Genomic DNA, 16,489 nt, shown 5'->3' with positions numbered 1-16,489 from the left:
TCCGGTTGTGTTCCCCAAGACCAGTCGCTGTCTTTGTTGAGGAGGCTGCGCAGAGGCGCCGATAGCGACGCAGCGTCGGGAAGGAACCTTGCGAGGTGGTTCATCATTCCCAATAATGAGCGAACTTCCGCGACATTTTCAGGTTGGGGCAACTCTAATGGCACTAAGGTTCTTAGGGTCCGGGCGCATAGCACTGGCGCCAAATGTAATGCCCAGGAATTCCACCTGCTCGACAGAGAAACAACTTTTTTTTTTTTGTTGAGCGTCACGCCCATCTTTTGCAGTCGGTCAAGCAAGTTACGTAGCCGGTTGTCGTCCTCCTTCTTGTTCTTGCCGTACACCAGAATGCCATCTATATAGTTCAGCACACCGTCTAGATCTTGTAAGACTTGCGAGAACTTCCTTTGAAAATTTCTGATGCTGATGTGATTCCGAACGGTAGTCTGCAGTAGCAGTAAGGCCCAAATGGCGAAATAAAAGTGGTTAGCTTTTCACACATCTTGGAAAGCTCTACTTGGTATAAACCTGAATTGGCGTTCAGTTTCGAGAAGTCTTTGGCTTCCTGAAAGCTACCCATTACTTGCTCTTCTGTTGGAGGGTGAAGGCGCGCCCTTACAAACCTTTTTAGTTGCGTGAAGACGACACAAATTATAACCGCCCCACATGGCTTCACCACGGGAACAATAGGCACTTCGACATTTTTTTTTCATTCCTTCTCGCTCTGCCAGCTCTTCGTTGACCTTTTCTTTCATGGGTATAGGAATCCGTCGTTCTGTAGACACAGCATGCGGGACTGCATTTGGCACGAGGCTTATTATATGATCCCCAGCTTTCGAGCCTGTCCCCAGGAACACTTTGGAATATTTACGTACCATGTCATCAGCAGTCGACAACTCACCCAGAAAATGCACAATTCCTAGAGCTTTGATAGCTAGCAGTCCCAACAGGCGCGTGCGCAAGTTGTGCACGAGGTAAATAGTTTGGTGTGAACTGCTGTCTTTCCAACCAATTTCAGTGACAAACATTCCGGTTGTACAAATGCTTGCATTGCTCGGGCCAATAAGATTGCCCGCTTGGTATAAAGAAAGCGGAAGGAAAGGAAAATTTTCACCTATGTCTGTCATTTCCGCTCCAGTACCCGCTTTCATGGAAACCTCGTGGCCATTTATCAGCGCCTTGACGAAGTGCGCAGAAACGCTTTTCTGTGACTGCTCGACCGTGCCGAGAAATGTCTTATCGGGTTCGGAGACACCGTCTAGATTCCCTGTCTGCTTGCTTCTTTTTTCGACATGCTTTTTCAAAGTGGCCTAACTTTCGACAGAACCTACACCTTTCTTGTTGCGCTGGGCAACTGCGTCTCGGATGAGATGGACCGGCGCAGAAACTACAGCTGTTTTGGCGGTTAGCAGCCTTCTGTCTCCGTCTAAACGTGTTCCTATACGTCATTATCTTAGACTTTACCGCGGCGACGTAAGCGCCTGGGATCGCACTGTCGTCACCTTTTAGCTCAGTTTGTTGTTTCTTTACCGTTTCGCTCGTACGCGCTTTTGCCAAAGCAATGTTCAGCGTGAGATTCGGATCCATCTGCAGTTCTTCCGATAACGCATGGTCCCGTATACCGACTACGAACCAGTCTCTAATGAGGCATTTTTTCATGTCCCTAAACTCGCACCTGTCTGCTAGCCTGTTGAGCTCGGTTGCGAACTCGTCCACTGTTTCGCCCAGATGCTGGCTGCGTTGATTAAAGCGAGCACTCTCGTAGACTGTATTTTTGGTGTGGACGAAGCAGCTATGAAGCTTCGACTTTATCAAGTTGAGGTCCTTCATTTCTTCGTCTGTGACACTTAATGATCGAAGAATCTCCCGCAAATTTCTGCCCATTGTATAGAGAAGAGTCCTCACTTGGACTTCGTCTGTCTTCTCGTGTAGTCATGACGCGAACCTATAGTAATCAAATTCATCCATCTAGGCAGGCCAGTCCGCCGTGTTATGGAAGTCCAAAGGCCTCGGAGGCTTGATTCCTGCCATTCCGAAGCATTACTTGTCGCTTGCCTCCGGAACGCTTTGATGCAATTGCTGGTCGTTCGCTGGTTGACGGGGCTGCAGCGGTGCTACGTCCGGATTGCTTTGATCCCACTTCTGACACCATGTCAGATAAGAAGACAGACGCTCGTGGTATCCTGACCGAGAATGACCATCTTTAATGTTTAGCTATCAGATATACATACAGCCAAAACAGTCACATAACTTCCGTAAGAGCTGGGCGAGGGAAAGGAAAGGGAAAAGACAGTGCGTCTCAGGATGACGCCACAGCTGTCGTAGCAAAGCATTCGCAATAAAAATCCCATTTCAAGGGTAATATGTCCACAAGATCCCTTCGCGTAATGCTGCGCCGATGAAATTACGGCAAGCTGCCACCCAATTACCTATAATAAATTAGGTCCTATTATGTTCGGCGAATAAAAGGAAAAAAATACCAGCTGGGCCGTTTTTGTTTGCTTTTAATGGCAGTGATGTTTAGCTGTCTTCGGCAGGCACTGAGGAAGCAGAAGATGATGATCTGATTATGGTCAGGAGGAGATATATATTTACAGAAGCAAAATAGTATACATAGGCAAAGTTACAGCAACAAGTCACACAGACAACTGTAACTTAAAAGAAAATGAAGACTCTCACACAGAGAAGTCAATTTACAGGCCCTTACTTTCCTACCGAGGGTGTAAATACGTGCTAAGCACGGAGCCTCAATCTTGACTGTCGAACATGGTCCGAGGAACGCTTTTTGATACCAGACATCAACAAAGACCCAAGGGCGGTCACCTTAGGTGATCCGCCCCGAAAATGAAGCAGCCAATCAAATTATTTAAAAACATGCCACAACACCAGTGGGTTGGGAATAATCTCGGACCCAGGTCCTTAATTACGTCAAATAAAAATACAACATTCAAAACACACACTCTTTCCACTCGCCGGTCCCCAAACCCTCTCACACGGCGCCTGTCTTTCCTTCCTCTCCCCGGCGTGTTTGCGAAGCGACCTTGCAGCTGACGCCTTTGTGAAAGAAACGCCGCGGGGGATCTGGAGACCAGGCCATCCAGCCGTCCCGTTCGAAGAAAAAGGGGGGGGGGGGGGGCGGCACTGTCCCAGAGCAGTGTACAGTCGCCGTTGCTCGGATTGAATGTCTCGCGACACAGCGGGAGGCCGCTGGGCTGATTGCCTACTTGGGAGGGCCAAGGGGCGCGCCTATTGTCGCCTTCTGCAAGATATTTATTGAGCGCTTGTGGCAGTGCAAAGAGCTTCATAAACGGCGTCTCCCTGCACCCATGCTTGGCGCCACGGCGGCACATCGCTGGACGAGCTGGCCGTAAAGTGGTTCGCAAAAGCGTGCTGATGTTGTTCCCGGCTAATAAGGACGCGTCTGCCGTTCGCTTCTTGGCGACGCCTCGGGGCGAAAGGAACGAAACAAACGAAGCCTCCCGCGCGCCCCGCGTGGCGCATTCAGCATCCAAGAAGTGCATCCAAGAAGAGGGGAGAAAAGGAGAACAAAAAAACAACAGCGCTCGCTCCTTGGCCTCGGCGCTTGGGGGGTTCGACTGCCAGATCGACTCCACGTGAGAGTCGCTTTTCACTGCGGCCTTACTCGTCCCTCCTAAGAGGGTAAATGAGCTTGGAATCCGGTCATTTCAGCCCAATACAACAAAGGCCGCAACAACCCGCGAAGAAAACAAAACATGTAAGACACTTCGCACGTGAATGGAACACCAAATGAATCTCGCGACACAAGATGGGTATAACACAATACAAATCACACATTCGCATCGGCGGACCGGACAGTGTTCGTGCAAGTCCCGCGCGCGAGCAATTGGATGTCCTCACGCCAAGTTCACGCGCACTCCACCGTTTACATCACACATTGCACCGGGTACGCGGGAACATTCACGCGTCACCGAAAGGCCATGGCTCAAGAGTGTGCTTGCTCTACGCCCCAAGTCACATTGGGGACACGGGTTAACGCGTCGACGTTACCATTGCTTGACCCTTTCCTGTGGGTCACCGTCACATTTTAGCGCTGTAGGGCCAGCGCCTATCGCGCGATTTTTGCCCCATGAGGCCACTAGTAGTGAGATAGGAGAGGAAGTTGTGGTCAGACACCACGTTAATTTCTGTCCCGTACACCCAATGATCAAATTTCTTTAGTGCCCAGATAATGGCAAATGCTTCCCGCTCGATCGTAGACCAGCGGGTCTGCGTTGGCGTGAATCGGTGGCTGGCAAACGCTATCGGCCTTTCACGTCCCTCGTCTCCCATCTGCTCCAAACAAGCCCCCGCTGTAACGTCGGACGCGTTGCTGAACAGCAAATATGGCCTTTTAATGTCGGGGGTGTTCAGCGGTGCAGCTTCGCACAGAGCTGACTTGAGCCTGTCGAGCGCGTTTTGCGCTTCCTGGCTTCACGGAATCGTGTTAAGTACACCTCGCCTCGTCAAAGACGTGAGTGGTGCGGCCACCTCGCATCCTTCAACGTAATCGCGGTAGTAACCACATAAGCCTAGCAGACTCCGCAGCTGTCTCTTTGTTGCGGGGGGCACGAGCCCACGAATTGCCGATATCTTTTCTGGGTCGGGCCCATGGGCTCCGCCTCCCACTATGCGTCCTAGGTACTTAATGTGGGCCTGTGCGACCTGACACTTTTCCCGGATCACTTTAAGCTTGGCGTCGCGCAACAAATAAAAAATTATTTCTAAGTGCCGCAAGTGTTCAGTCCACGAGGAAGAGAAAATGGCGATGTCATTGAGGTATGCGGCCGCATAAGCCTGATGTTCCGAGAGGAGGGTGTTCATTATCCGCTGAAAGGTGGCCGCGGCGTTCTTTAGTCCGAACGGCATGACGCGCCAAGCATATTGTCCTTCGTGAGTTACGAAGGCGGTCAGATGTTGGCTCTCCGGAGCTACCGGCACCTGCCAGTATCCGCCTCGCAAGTCGATAAGAGTGATATACCTAGCGCGGCCCACCCTCATGATGAGCTCTTTAGGGGGTGACATTGGAAAGGCATCCGTGCGCGTCGCTGCGTTTAAAGCGCGATAGTCAACACACATGCACATCGATCCATCCTTCTTACCCACGCATACAACGGGATGGGCGCACTCGCTTTCCACCGGATACACCAGCCCGAGGTCTAGCAACTCGTTTACCTGGCGGCTCACCTCACTCCTTAATAACTCCGGCACGCGATATGGGAAAGTGCGTTTGAGCTGGTGGCCTTTGTGCAGCTCTATCTTATGTGCCCCAACTCGTGCGACTCCCGGCGTTTCGCTGAACAAATCAGAGCGTAAGCAGCAAACACCTCCGAGATCTCGAGGCGGTCCTGAGTAGGTAGGTGTGCGAGTTTCTCCGCATCTATCAGACAAGCACCACATCTCTCAGGCACAGACCGAGGTGTGTACTCGATTTCACCAAACTCCTCGTCTTCCTCGAAAACTACTCCGACATGGCTGACGCGTGCGTAGTAGGGTCGCAGCATGTTCGCATGCATTATCGCTGTAGCCTTTTTTCCCTTGTCGATTCTGTACGAGTTCTGCCTCTCTTGCGCGGTTACGACGAATGGACCGAGCCATTTGGGGGCCATTTTACTGCCAGGGTCTGTGTCAAAGAGCAATACCTGGTCTCCGACGACAAGCGTCTTGCTCCGTGCGCGCCTGTTATACGCCTGCGCGTAACTTCCCTGACGTGCCCTCGCCGTCAAACGCGCTACTTCTGCTGCTACTTCTAGCTGCTCGCGTAGCTGTCGCAAATTCTTCGCGGGTTCTTCCCTGAGTTTGCTCGGAAGGGGTTGCTGGCCTGTCCATGTTCGCTGCAGAATTGCTAGCGGTCCGATAGGGTTTCTACCGAATAAGAGCCGGAACGGCGCCACGCCTGTAGTGTCATGGGAGACTTCCCTGTACGCCCAGAGAACGAACGGGACCAGTCTATCCCAGTTCTTGGGATCTTTCTCATTAACATGGAACAACATGTTCTTCAAAACGCGGTTCCACCTTTCCACTGTCCCGTTGCTCTCCGGATGCTCAGGAGTCGAAAAACGCGGTGCGCATCCCAGTCTTGCTAACATCTCACGCGTCAGCTGCGCCGTGAAGTTCGTTCCCTGATCTGAACAGACTACCTCACGTATGCCTGTGCGGATGAAAATCGTAAGCAAGGCGTCGCATGTTGCCCTAGCGGTTAGATATCGCAAACAGACTACCTCCGGCCCCTGCGTGCACAAGTCAACGAGGCAGAAAGCGTACCTATGACCCCTGCTCGACGGAACGTCGAGCGGCCCGATTATATCGACATTTACGACCTGGAACGGATGGTCGGGTCTGGTGAGAGGTTTGATGAGAACCCTATCTTTAATTCGCCTGTCTGAGCGGACTTGACAGCCGTGACATGTCCTGCAGTGTCGCGTTACGTCCTCTTCTAAGCCTGGCCAGAAAAAGCTGTACTTAATTCTGGTCTTTGTCTTCCGTGGCCCCAAATGGCCTTCCCAAAGGGACTCATGCGCAAGGTAGAGTACCTCTTCACGCCTGCTAAGGGGGAGCACAAGCTGCTTCACTTTGCTACCGGAGATCGAGTCCCAGTGATACAAGCCGTCTGAAACAAACATGCCTGCCTTCCCTGCCTTTGCGTCAGCCCACGCTTTCTTTAAGGTTTCGTCTGATATTTGGTCGGATCTGAATACCTGGCGCTGTTTTAGGGCTGCGTCCGCGTCATCCTGGATCGAGATTACATCTTCCTTCTCGCTTTCTTCCAGATCTACTTCACAGGGCTGTTCCGTCGCCACACCCTGCTCACCACTCATTAGTTTGTCTGCCTCAGGCCCCGCCGCTTGCTACTCGTGTGATGCAGAGCTCAGCTTTGCGCTCTGCTCCGCCATGGTGACAGACGCGTTAACTGCTTCAGACAGCGGGCAGGCCTTATTCATAACAAGGGCCTCGTAACGACTGTCTATCTCCAAAAGCAGTTCACAATCCTCCCTGGAGAGCAAACAATCCACTCCCTCCGTCAGCTTATCAGAAAGCGCGCATACAGTGTTTACTGCCTCGGGCCCTGCTATGTGTGCGGTGGGCCGCATGATGCTTACCGCAAGAGTGACCAGTTTTGCGTTAACCGTCTCCCCAAAAGCCGAAACTAGCTTTATCGAGCCGGATGGCTCCCGACATATACTTGGCACGAGGCCTTCCCTAACCACGGTTATCTCGCTACCGGTATCAATTATAGCTGTCGCCGGTATCCCTGCGCACTCAGTCTCCACCTGCTGTAGCTTCGATTTGCGTACCTCGTCGAATGACTTAGGCGTTTTCATCTCTGCTACTAGGGTTGTCTGGGAGGTTACTGACGCCGGTGTTTCGCATGCCTCTACGTTGGCTACAGCTATTTTTTGAGCTCGAGCGCGTTTCTCCTTCTTCTGCACGCTTTGTGAAGCGCGAGGGCATTCCTTGGCTGGGTGGCCAGATGCGCGGCACTCATAACACTGAATTGGCCGTTTGCTATCATTGTTCGCCGCTTGCGGGGGTCCCTTCGGTTTTTCCGCATACACAACAATTTGTTTCGCTGCGCGCCCCTTGCCCTTAGCCTGTTCGAACGTTTGGAGAACGTCGGATATTTCATCCGGTTTTAGCCACCTCTCCTCCTCACGAAGACGTACATACTCTAAGCCCTCAAGGCTCATGCTACCCTTTATGCGATCTGCGATGATCAATGATACCAGGTCGTCTTTGGTTTCTACGTCCCGTGACCGAAGGTAGTACTGAAAGTACGTCTTAGTGCGCGAGGTGAACTGCGCCCAAGTTTCATCGCGGCGTTTCGTCGCGCGCTCAAAGCGTTCGAGGTATTCTGAGGGGTTAAGCTTCAGCTCCTTTAAAACGGCTGTTTTTACTGACTCGTAGCTGCGACACTCATCGTCCCCGAGGTTACGAAGAAGGCACCTTACACGCTCAGCTAGTGCTGGCATGATTAAGTGAACGCGTCTTTCGTTTGGCGCCTTGTACGTCGTGAAAATTCTCTCGACTTCCTCGAACCATAACGGCACGTCCGCGTCACACGGCAGCTTCAGTCCCTTAAAGACTTTAGCGCATTGGGAGACTGGATCGGGCCCCATTCGACGCTGATCGTCAATAGGGAGTTTTATAATAGGGGAACCCAAGGATTGGGGCCCCCAAGAAAATACCGTGCCGTGGCGTAACATTTGAGCCGACCGGAGAGTTTTAGAATAGGGGTTTGCCGACGCAGCGGAGCGGGGCTTGCGTTCGTCGATCGCAGAGCCCTGACGGTAAACCGTGAAAGCATTTAAATATATAAAAGCCAAACCAACGCTATCTTATTAAACAGACACTGCTGTCATTGTACAAAAATATCCTAAAAATACCAGTTATATAATCTGTTTTCTTCAGACAATACGAAATCGACCAATCTTAATCAATCCAGGCTGAGCCGGGAAACCTCATTTGAACCTTCCGCGCTTTCCGACGCCTGGTCCCCATGGCAACCACGCGATGCGAACTCGCTAAGCCTAGCAGCTCGGTAAATCCGGAAGCAATCAAGCAATATGGGGCGTTTTATCTCTTAAATTTGGTGGTGCGGGCATAATGAGACATAGCACAAGCTTCGTTGGCCTTTCGTTTGCCGTGAACGCGTGACACAATGCAGCGGTAACGACGAATGTGTGCCGAGGCGAGCGGGGGCCGCTTGACCGGACGCAGCCATATTGCACGACCCTATCCGGCAATAGGGTCCACGCTATTTCGCCGAGATAGGGTCGCCGTCGTCCGCTGACCCAAAAACCCAAGGCCCGCTTGGGTTCTGCGCATGCGCACTCGCGCCCCGCTATTACCCTATCCCCCTAACCGATAGGGTCCCCCTATTCTAAAACTCCCTAATGTCTGACCTTACAGACGTCTGCCCGCTTCCCGCTATCGCCATTGCAACCGCTGGATCTAGCCCAAGTTTCTGTAACTATAGGCGTTCCTGTGAAATAATTTTCAATTTTTCCAGCTCAAAATCTAGTTCCATGCGGCGAATTGCAACGCATTGGATACCGACATCTCCGCTACTTCACGTAGCGCTCCTGCTACAGGCTGAGTTGTCGCTTGCTGCGACTGCTCGCTGTCATCTGTTATATCTCCCCCTGTCTCTCTCTCGCCTACGCTCGCCATCAAGCTCCGTGTTAAAACCATACGCCACTTTACACTTGAGCCATAGCCACTTCAACAAAGCGCACGAAATCCCGCTTACCCGTGCTGGTGTCGCCAGTTGGGGCCTCCGTCCCTTGGTGCCGCAGCCTCGTCGGAGTCCTTTACCAGAACGCTGCCTCTGGTTCGGGGCCTGGATCACCTTGCTGCTTCTGGCTGGACGTGCGGACGATTGTTGCCTAGTGGGTTCCCAGGGCCTGGGTGCTCTGGGTGATGCTCGTGGTTGCTGGTTGCCGAACTCAGTCGTGCTGCGCCAGTGATGTTTAGCTGTCTTCGGCAGGCAGTGAGGAAGCAGAAGGCGATGATCTGATGATGATCAGGAGGAGATATATATTTACAGAAGCAAAATAGTATACATAGGCAAAGTTACAGCAACAAGTCACACAGACAACTGTAACTTAAAAGAAAATGAAGACTCTCACACAGAGAAGTCACTTTTCAGGCCCTTACTTTCCTACCGAGCGTTTCAGTTAAAGCCTAGGAGGTGTAAATACGTGCCATGCACGGAGCCTCAATCTTGACTGTCGAACATGGTCCGAGGAACGCTTTTTGATACCAGACATCAACAAAGACCCAAGGGCGGTCACCTTAGGTGATCCGCCCCGAAAATGAAGCAGCCAATCAAATTATTTAAAAGCATGCCACAACCCCAGTGGGTTGGGAATAATCTCGGACCCAGGTCCTTAATTACGTCAAATAAAAATACAACATTCAAAACACACACTCTTTCCACTCGCCGGTCCCCAAACCATCTCACACGGCGCCTGTCTTTCCTTCTTCTCCCCGGCGTGTTTGCGAAGCGACCTTGCAGCTGACGCCTTTGTGAAAGAAACGCCGCGGAGGATCTGGAGACCAGGCCATCCAGCCGTCCCGTTCGAGGAAAAAGGGGGGGGGCGGCACTGTCCCAGAGCAGAGTACAGTCGCCGTTGCTCGGATTCAATGTCTCGCGACACAGCGGAAGGCCGCTGGGCTGATTGCCTACTTGGGAGGGCCAAGGGGCGCGCCTATTGTCGCCTTCTGCAGGACATTTAGTGAGCGCTTGTAGCAGTGCAAAAAGCTTCATTAACGGCGTCTCCCTGCACCCATGCTTGGCGCCACGGCGGGACATCGCTGGACGAGCTGGCCGTAAAGTGGTTCGCAGAAGCGTGCTGATGTTGTTCCCGGCTGATAAGGACGCGTCTGCCGTTCGCTTTTTGGCGACGCCTCGGGGCGAAAGGAACGAAACAAACCAAGCCTCCCGCGCGCCCCGCGTGGCGCATTCAGCCTCCAAGAAGTGCATCCAAGAAGAGGGGAGAAAAGGAGAACAAAAAAACAACAGCGCTCGCTCCTTGGCCTCGGCGCGTGGGGGGTTCGACCGCCAGATTGACTCCACGTGCGAGTCGCTTTTCACTGCGGCCTTACAATAGCAAAACGTCCATCACACGACAATAATTCGATGTTTAGAAGACGTCTATGGAGCTGTAGATGCAGTGTCTGCATGTCAAAGATTCCCCAAAAATTATCTTTATTGCAGATTCAACAATGTTTGGACCTCACTTCCAAAAACATCCTGAAGACAAAGTCTATCAAACTTTTTTTCACGACCTGCCTTTTCTACCTATTTCGGCGCCGCTGATTAGCCACGTTGTTTCACTAAAGCTATTAACGTACGGTAATTTTACTCGTGCCTGCGGGGCTACTTTAAACCCTCAAGGCGCATATGAGATAGCAAAACCCACTTCTCCGGGCAGTGCTTGGTGAACAATTTAAAATAACAGCTGGTCAGGTGACAGCATATTTGAAGGCCTCTAAATAGAGCGGCGTAATTCATAGTTGGTTTGGTTGGTTTGGTTTGTAGGGTTTAAAGTCCCAAACCGACTCAGCCTATGAGAGACGCCCTAGTGGAGGGTTCCGAAAACTTCGACCACCTGGGAATTGTTAACGTGCACTGACATCGGACAGCACACGGGCGCCTTGCTTTTTTCGCCTCCACCTCCGACCAGGCCGCGATTCGATCCCGCAGCCTTGGGAATAGCAGCCGAGTTCCGAAACAACCGCGCCACCCAGGCGGGGTGTTTAGCGAATTTTAATGGTTTTGATCTAAGTAGAGAAAATTAAGCTTTACGGTTGAGAACCTGCAGAACCGCTTTCTGCAGCAACAATCAGGGGTGTAAAGCTCTTAAGGACGGTATACATAATGCGTTTCTTCAGTGTCAAGAAGACGACTTTCGCCCGACGGCGCGCACTCGACACCTGGCGCAGGGAAAAACCCCGCCACCGGCGAATTTGACCTGGCAGATATTTGAAGAACGGTCATTTCGTCGTCCAATGGAACCGGAAAATACAGTGAACGCGCACCAATACCAACATGGAGATCTGTAATTTGCGGTTTGAGCAGCCCTATTCAACCTGGTCGCCATGTCCAAAAATCTGAGGTGATGTTGGATGCACAAGTGATTATTGTGAAAGTGAACGCGTTATCAGTTAGTCATTGTCGTTTTGTCCTTAGTACACGACATACTCTTGGACGAAATCTCTGTATTTGTGTCCTGGAGCGAACTGTGTCAAAGAAAACAAGGCCCTTTCTAAACACGGTAGAGCGGGTATTCCGACGTATGCGACTTCATTCATTTGGGCATACAAATTCTTGTGCGACCAATGTACGCTTTCTACAATTAGAACAGAAGCATCGGAATGAGCCATTTCGTGTATTTAACAGAAAGTACAGCGTCGATACCTTCATGGATCTCGCTTTGTGCTTGTTTCCACTCGCTAACCACATTCGCTGTCGCATCCAGGGATACGCGACGTCGCTTGCCGTTTCGTCGATCCACTTATTTCCATTTGGGCGTCTGGTCGGTGCGGCTCTTTTCGAAGCGTGAACATCATGGAGGAAAACGTTTCATTTATCCGCCTGATGTTTATTGATATTTTGACATGTAGGGAGAATAAAATCTTTCATGCTCTAAAAATAACTGTTGAGTGTCCATTTGATCATTTCCAGTATAGGTATAGCGTATTTTGTGCGTGAGACACTCGCGCGTCCATCTAGCAGTATGAGAACCCATGCCAGGGGAACGCAAGGCAAACGTTCAAAGTTGTACGGTAGGGGAAAAGTTTGTGGTAGGCACCTCAGCCTTACAGTAAAAGCAATAATCCAGAGGGGCACAATTTTGTCTTGCTTGGAGCAGCTGCGATTGTTAAACAGCTTCTAATATTACAGCTTCATAGCATTGCATTGTTATCTGTAGCACCAGCAATTGAGCGCAACGCAACGTGTCAGCGAGGCAACGGAGAAATGCACAGTATGGCGCTGCAGTTGCGCAATCAAGGAAAACAATATAACATTTAAATTGCAGGAAATGTGCGTATTATTGAAGCCGAACCAAAAAATGTTAGGCGATATAAAACTTGTTTCGCCCCGTATTAGAATTTTACCATGCGCTATATGTGCATTTGTTTTCCTCAACGAACTCCTTTGAAGTACTTGAGCGTTGGCGCAAATAGGGCGAACACTTGATTTTCCTTTTTTGATAACAATTAATCGGCGGCACAGAAACCTTCCCAAGAACTGCGAACACTACTGTATCACCAACCCGCCCGCTTAGCTATCCTGTTATACTACCGAGAGCACAACGTTACGTATTTCCTTTTTGTCCTTCTCCCATATCTTTAGAATAGCTGAGGAAATGTGTGAACTCGCGCAATTTGCTGCATACCGTCAGATTTTAAACTTACTAAATCACAATGTTTACCTAGCAGATTCTAAAAACCCTACATTTATCTGTTTGTCTCGTAGAAGCCAGGTCAAGAAAAAGAAAACTAACACGTATATTGTTACGGAGCGGTAGGCCGATGGACACAGAGAACAGACTGAGAAGATGGTCGATGAATCAGAAATTATTTTATGAATTGCGGCGGGCCTATCGCGAGCGCTCCTGCCCGCGCCACTGCCCGCTTCTTCCTCGTTCATAACATTAACCGGGGCCACCGAGCGATCGTCCCAATCGTGGACGAACAAGTCTACCGATGTGGATGAGATCCATGGCATGACGATGGGTGTGACTGGATGCCTGAATTATTATTCAGGCATCCAGTCACGCCCATCGTCATGCCATAAAAAATAAGACATTGGCTTGCCGCCCCAATGATTCCCGACGAAGCCTTGCCCAGGACGTTTTCGGACCACAGCTCGCAAAAAATTGATGGCGGAGTGATGTCTTCGAGTGTAATGGCATCTTGGGTCGCTGGGGCCTACGGTCAGCATATCGAGTCAGTGGAATAACATGGTCATCTGGTTCTCTAGTCGTTCCTTGTGGTCGTGCGGGTGGTCTCTCAGGTCATGAACAAAACAAAACATTGCGGGCTAGTTGGTTCATCGCAAGGGGGAAACAGCGCAAGCTAAACACGGAAAAAAAGGGAGGACGAGACACACCTCTCAGGTCAGTCTCCTTCGTCATGCCTTGTGGGCGGGGCTGGGGGATGAGGCGGTGGTACGTGTGACGAGGTCGCTAAGGGGCCGGCAGGCTGGTGACCAGCCATGAAATGCCTTCTAGGCCTTCTGCCGACGCCGCAAGAACACACAGGGCGCCGAAGCTCCGGCCGAAGATGAGGAGAGATGAATTACCCGGCACCTCCATCCGTATTTTACTGAGCGGCAAGCCGATGCGCACAGAGAACAGAGAGAAAGATGGTCGATGACTCAGAGATGATTTATTGAATGGCGATGGTCCTAGCGCGAGCGCTCCTTTCTGCACCACTGCCCACTTCTTTCTCGTCCGTATATTGAATGGCGGCGGGGCCAGCGCGAGTGCACCTTCCCGCACCACTGTCCGCTTCTTCCTCGTCCGTAACAATATATATGTCCTCACATCACGCTTGACGTGTGAATTGACTAAAGCTCTAAGTGCGGAAGCTTCCCCTCCAACATGTTGTAAGCCGAAATGCAGGGCAGCGGGTCGTCCCTCAGCGAAAATAAATTGAAGGTAAATATTTGCCTGAACAATCTCCATCAAACCGGGTCTAAGAGGAACAGACGGTACTCCTGCTGCCGCGCACCGGAATACGCCTCCGAACGGCGGTATTCGAGGTGCAACTTGATTTTCATTGCGCCTGTTCAAAACATTTCCAAGGCCGCCACGTGTCTGGGCGTTTTTGCGGCGCACTGCTATCGTGCTGTTCTCCCACGTGCAATAGATGAAAAAGGTCAGCTGCAGTGTGACGGGCAACGGGGAAGCTACAGGGCGTTTTGCCAGATGTTTGTAATTGGCCTCCGCTTCATGTCGCATGACGGCGCTTATACGCGTTCGTTCCTGAGCGTCATGGAAACAATAAAAGGTCCACGAGTGTGAAAGAAAAAGATAACGGCTTTTTGAATCTCTAAGATAGAACTGTCCTTCTGCGCAGTGTTGGGAACAAAGCTAGAGGCCCACGCCGAATTATCGGAACAAATCGCTCTCACTTTCCCGCGGCCCCAAGTCACAATGCAGCCCACCCCGTTCATGTATTGCCCATTTGATATCATCCCAGCAGCAGTGTTCGAGCGCCCGTCATGTGGAGTTGTTATATTTCGGGGAGTTCTTACCGAGACAGGACGAAGTGCGACGTATGATGTGTAACGCGCATTGAGCAGTTACCTGCATGCCGTAGAATTCTCCTCTTGGTTACCTACTAAATCCTAGAAGCTCAAATTTTGCACAAAAGTGGCCGTTAGACGACGGCATCTTATACTACATTTGATGAGCTACTTGCCTGATTTAATGAGAACAAACGAAGCAAAACAAGCCGCTGTCCTGGGGATGGCACCTAAGGCGCCCTATCGTGTTGCATGCAGAAACACCGCCGTACAGATTTGGCGGAGGAAGGTGGGCGGGCACTGCTCTTTTGAGAAATATTTTTATGATCTTTAATAAATTATTTATCAATAATTATTTGCGAAACATAGTTTGGCAAAAAATATAATAAATATGAAGTTTTATTTGAAAAGTGCAATAAATCATTTCGGCCTCGCAATGCAACGAGGTGGCCCACATGGGCCAAAGCTGTGTCAGGGACCTACTTTGCTTCGCCGCCGCTACATGCATGCAAACAGCCGTCTTCATCTGATCTGAGTACCCTAAACAATTTTGGTTTCACAATATTGACGATGAATTTTAATTTCTTTGTGAAATTTCAGCTGGAAGGATTTAAAAGGATATCTGAACAAATCATTATATGGCGTGAATGTTATCGGCAACGCGCGGTAGAAACGAATTATTAGTTTCTTGTCAATCCTCTATCACTGTGTATCACACATGTGGTCTAGGTCTATACTTTAGAAGAAAAATAATTAAGCATAATTATTATTTTCCAATAAATAAAATATAGCTTGGTTAAATATAACGCCGGACCAACGTTAACGGTCCCTCTCAAATTGCTTCCACAGTGCCATTCATTTAAGAAACCTTGGCTAAATTTAGACTCGACAACGTATTTAATTTAACGATGACCCACACGCAGCAATTCGGTCGGCTCACAATTGGTAAATCACAAATTTATTAACAGGGAACTACAGGGGATATAAAATACTTCATTAAACACCTGCCCGAGTATCATAAAAGTAATCTCGAAAGAAGAAATTGCCCGCCAGGCAAGCTAGGACAATGAAAATGTCCCATAGTTTATCCACAGAGCGTCAGTGCGTACGCATCATCACCCTTCAGAGGATCGCATACGTAAAGTAGAGATGATCGTTACTGGAAAACAAACATGGGATATGCCGGCTTTTTTGAAGAAACTGCATTAGTGCAATTCAGAGGCGTCATGAAGAGCATAACACTCAAAGGAGCCATCGGCATTAGGAAGGAATATGGTGAATATTTTATATATGAGTTAAGGGTAAACTAGCTGAGGTTTTCAAAAATTCTGACATAAAATGCAGAAGATTTATGCTATAGTTTTTTTTATTGCGCAAAAGTCAAGTTGCACAGGCTTTCCTCCTCCGTTGCCTAGTTTTGTGTAGTTCGCTCAAAGCTTGACACATATTTGTGAACAATGAAGTTCTTTATTCATTGACTGCGCTACTACTGAGCCACACTGCCACATTTGCTGTGGCCTCGGAGAGGCTTTACTATATGCAGCTGTTATGCAGTCGCTTTGCTTTGCAACGTTTTGTTACACAGCCTCTCCAGAGGCAACACAATTAGGGCTCTCATACTAATAAGTCTCACAGGGATCTTGCACTTAAGGGCACTCACAACAGGACTCTAATACAAGAACTCTCGGTAAAATGACTCTCACACTAATAAGT

The 16,489-nt window shown here is 50.0% G+C and overlaps 1 pseudogene; it reads right to left on the bottom strand.

Annotated features, from left to right (window-relative positions):
- Positions 1–849: 849 nt before the first annotated feature.
- On the bottom strand, positions 850–6,871 carry LOC146193516 (uncharacterized; annotated as a pseudogene).
- Between the last annotated feature and the right edge of the window lie 9,618 nt (positions 6,872–16,489).

The sequence above is a fragment of the Amblyomma maculatum genome, chromosome 4 (assembly GCF_055883805.1).
Source record: "Amblyomma maculatum isolate TAMU_Amacu chromosome 4, ASM5588380v1, whole genome shotgun sequence".
NCBI classification, from domain to species: domain Eukaryota; kingdom Metazoa; phylum Arthropoda; class Arachnida; order Ixodida; family Ixodidae; genus Amblyomma; species Amblyomma maculatum.
This window is presented reverse-complemented; position numbering and strand designations above follow the sequence as displayed.